Source organism: Erythrolamprus reginae, chromosome Z (assembly GCF_031021105.1).
Source record: "Erythrolamprus reginae isolate rEryReg1 chromosome Z, rEryReg1.hap1, whole genome shotgun sequence".
Classification (NCBI taxonomy): domain Eukaryota; kingdom Metazoa; phylum Chordata; class Lepidosauria; order Squamata; family Dipsadidae; genus Erythrolamprus; species Erythrolamprus reginae.
In genome coordinates this window covers 147,785,459-147,790,057 of record NC_091963.1, presented here as the reverse complement: position 1 = coordinate 147,790,057, position 4,599 = coordinate 147,785,459, and positions in this window count along the sequence as shown.

Sequence of the window (4,599 nt, the reverse complement as noted above, 5' to 3'; positions counted from 1 at the left end):
TCAGATTCGGGAAATGATGCAATAAACGTTAGAAAGTTGAAGGTTAAAAATAGTTCCAAGTGATGCCTTGCTTAGTGACTGTTTGAAGTCACAGCAGCATTGGTAAAAAAAGGGACTGAGGACCTTACGACCATTTGCATTCGAAAACTGGACAGCTGACTCAGATTTATGACCGTTGCAATGTCCTGGAGTCATGTCACATGATTTTACAATCTTTGGACAAGCAATGTTCAAGGGGGGGGGGGGAGCCAGATTCACTTAACAACCATGTGGCTAATTTTAACAACTGCGGTGGTTCACTTAACAAATGTAGGCAAGAAAAGTCATAAAATTGGGGGGGGGGCCCTCACTTAACAACGTTCTAGTTTAGTGAAGTGTTAAGTGAATAGAAACATAGAAGACTGACGGCAGAAAAAGACCTCATGATCCATCTAGTCTGCCCTTATGCTATTTTTTGTATTTTATCTTAGGATGGATATATGTTTATCCCAGGCATGTTTAAATTCAGTTACTGTGGATCTATCACATCTGCTGGAAGTTTGTTCCAAGGATCTACTACTCTTTCAGTAAAATAATATTTTCTCACGTTGCTTTTGATCTTTCCCCCAACTAACTTCAGATTGTGCCCCCTTGTTCTTGTGTTCACTTTCCTATTAAAAACACTTCCCTCCTGGACCTTATTTAACCCTTTAACATATTTCAATGTTTCGATCATGTCCCCCCTTTTCCTTCTGTCCTCCAGACTATACAGATGGAGTTCAGGAAGTCTTTCCTGATACGTTTTATGCTTAAGACCTTCCACCATTCTTGTAGCCCGTCTTTGGACCTGTTCAATCACCGCAGTTGTTAAAATTTGGGGATCCATTGTGGTTGTAAGTGTGAGGACTTACTGCAATGCCTTTGGACGGTATAACCAATATTTATTGAACCTCTGGAGGCTGAAACATCCATCAACCGGAGGGATTTTTGATCTGGATTTGAATGTAGAGGCGGGAAGGAGTGGATTGGATGACCTCACTGGATCCCTTTCTGGGATTGTACAATTCCATGGCAACTTTGGAGAAGGAGGGGCTGACATGATCTCACCCTTTACACCCCCTCTGGGAGAGTTTAGAGGGGAACGAAAACCAGGATTCAACCCATTTTTTAAAACCACATTGATATATTTTTAACAAAAATTACTTCATAAACGGAAATGGGAGTTTGCCAATTTTGGAGGAAGATTACAAAATCAGAATTTTATTTTTTTTTTAAAAAAATGGTTTCAATGAAGGCCCCTAGGATTGAAGAGAGACTTAATGCAAGATTTAAATCTTGGATTTGCAAGCCATGGATCAAGTTCCCGTTGTGAATTTTTTAAAAAACAATACTTTGCACATGCTCATGGGACGCCGCCTTTTCTGGGAAGCTCAAAAGCCAGAAATGTGCCAGGAAGGGATAGGTGTGTGTGCTTCAAATGGGGGTTGAGGACGAAAGTCTGGATTGCTACAGCTTCCCCTACCTCACCCCATTTGTGTGTTGCGAATAGTTCAGTTGTTTCTCACTCTGCCTGGTTTTGCACTTGACTTCCTGTTATTGGGTTTGGTTGCCCTTTTTTTTCTTAGCCAGCCACTTCCTTTCCATCTGTAAGTGAATTCTACGCTTCTGAAGAGAGACCCCCTCCCATTTTTTAGTCCTCAGCTTATGACCACAACTGAGCCTAAAATATCCATTGCTAAGGAAGACGTGGCCTCATTTTACCAGGTTTCTGGCCACTGTTGTTAAGTGAATTGCTGCAGTTAAATAAGTAATGAGTTCCCTTCTCCCTACCTCTCCCTTTCTTCCTCCCTACCTTTTCTTTCCTTCCTTTTTTCTTTTCCATTTTTTCCTTCTTCCTTCTTTCCACCTTTCTTACACCCACCCTTCCTCCATTTTTCTCTTGTTCATTTCTTATTTCTTTTTATCCTTCTTTCTGTCCCTCTTTTCCTTTCTTTCCTTCCATTCTTTTGTTCTTGCTTCCTTCTACCTTTCCTTTATTCCATTTTTCTTTTCTGACCTCTTTCTACATTACTTTTATTTCCTCCCTTCTTCCCATTTTTCTTTCATTTCTTCTTTCCTTCTAACTCACCTTCTTTCCTTCCTTCGTCTATCTTCTATTTTCCTTTTTCTTCCTTTGTTTCCTTCTTTTTACTTCCTCCCTCCCTCTTTCTTGCTTTCATTTTTCTTTCTTACTTCCATTTCTTCCTCCCTCACATTTCCTTCCTTCCTACTTCTCTCTTCCTTCCATTTTTCATTCCTTTCTACCTCCTTCCTTCCTCCCTGCCCCTTCCATTTTTTCCCTTCCTTTTATTTTTTTGTTTCCTTCCTTCCTTCTCCCATTTTTCATTTCTTTTTCTTTCTACCTCTCCCTCCTTCCTCCCTCTATCTTCCTTCTTGTTCTTCTTCTTTCTGTCTACTTCCTTCCTTCTTCCCTCTTCCTTCCATTTTTTCTCTTTCCCTTCTACCTCTCCTTCCTGCCTTCTTCCCTCTCCCTTCCTTCTGTTTTTCATTTCTTTCTTCCTTTCTACCTCTCCATCCTTCCTTCCCTTTTTCCTTCCTTCCATCCTCCCTCTCTTCCATTTTCCTTCTCTCCCACACTTTGCCATCCAATACTCATTTCCTTCTCTTCCCTCACACAAGAAGGCTACCCAGCCTTGTATGTATGTTTGTTTATTTTTATTTATTTTATTTATTTATTTATTTTGTCCAATACACAATGAGGGTTTTAGTGGGTATATATATGGGACCATCCTAGTCTCCCTTAATTTTAAAATTCCAGCTAAAAACATTTGTTACAATATATATATATATATATATATATATATATATATATATATATATATGTCACATGTTTAAGCTGAATTTGAAAATTAAGGGACACTAGGATAGATCTATTTCGGCCTTATTTTGGCCTCATCAGCTAGCCATACCCACTGGGACTTGAACCTGCAACCTTTGCCTTGTAAGGCAGAGAATTATCCTCTAGGCTACAGTATCCAATCCCTTCAGCTCTGTACCATGGAAGGGTTACATTTTGTGTCGAATCACCCTGGTATATTGAAGGAACATCACAGCTCCTTTTTTGCCTCTTGGCCCAACCCAGGGCCATTTCCAAGGCAGTTAATTTAATTTTATTGATAGCCGACAATTCTATCTGTATGTGTCACATGTTTAAGCTGAATTTGAAAATTAAGGGAGACTAGGATAGATCTATTTCGGCCTTATTTTGGCCTCATCAGCTAGCCATACCCACTGGGACTTGAACCTGCAACCTTTGCCTTGTAAGGCAGAGAATTATCCTCTAGGCTACAGTATCCAATCCCTTCAGCTCTGTACCAGGGAAGGGTTACATTTTGTGTCGAATCACCCTGGTATATTGAAGGAACATCACAGCTCCTTTTTTGCCTCTTGGCCCAACCCAGGGCCATTTCCAAGGCAGTTAATTTAATTTTATTGATAGCCGACAATTCTATCTGTATGTGTCTGTATATCTATCTGTATATATATATATACACACACACACACACACACATGATGAAGGCTATAGAGGAGATACTTATAGTAAAATATGTCTAAGAAAGAATAGAAAAGAAGATATAGTAATAAAACATATCAATGAAAGAATAGAAGAAGAGACAAAGGAATAGAAGAAAGGTATAGGAGATATAGGAGAGCAATAGGACAGGGGATGGAAGGCACTCTAGTGCACTTCTACTCGCCCCTTACTGACCTCTTATGAATCTGGATAGGTCAACCGTAGATAATCTAAGGGTAAAGTGTTGGGGGTTTGGGGATGACACTACGGAGTCCGGTAATGAGTTCCACGCTTCGACAACTCGCTTACTGAAGTCATATTTTTTACAGTCAAGTTTGGAGCGGTTAATATTAAGTTTAAATCTGTTGTGTGCTCGTGTTGTTGTGGTTGAAGCTGAAGTATTCGCTGACAGACAGGACGTTGCAGCATATGATCTTGTGGGCAATACTGAGATCTTGTTTAAGGCGTCTTAGTTCTAAACTTTCCAGGCCCAGGATTGAAAGTCTAGTCTCGTAGGGTATTCTGTTTCGAGTGGAGGAGTGAAGGGCTCTTCTGGTGAAGTATCTTTGGACATTTTCAAGGGTGTTAATGTCTGAGATGTGATATGGGTTCCAAACAGATGAGCTGTATTCGAGGATGGGTCTGGCAAAGGTTTTGTAAGCTCTGGTAAGCAGTGTGAGATTGCCAGAGCAGAAGCTAGGTAGGATGTTTGTGTGAGTTCGGTTAAAAAATAAAGATCTTTAAAAGGGGGGGAAGGGAAAGAAGGCTGACCAGACTCATATACTGTACTCTAATACCGCCCCCCCCCCCCCCCGCCCTCGCAAGTTTTCTGGGGCGGCGCGGAGTCCGAACTGGAACTCCCTCAGGGAGGCAACAAGCAATCTCCACTCCGAGGCTCTCGCCCCCCTCCCCGCCAGCAGCCTCCCAGACGTCGTCGAGATCGCGCGGGCGGAACTCTCGCGTTGCTGGCCGCCTCCTCCTCCGCATGGTGCAGCCGCCGTCTCGCCCACCAGAGGGCGCGCGTCTCCCCCCCCCGCCCACTTTTT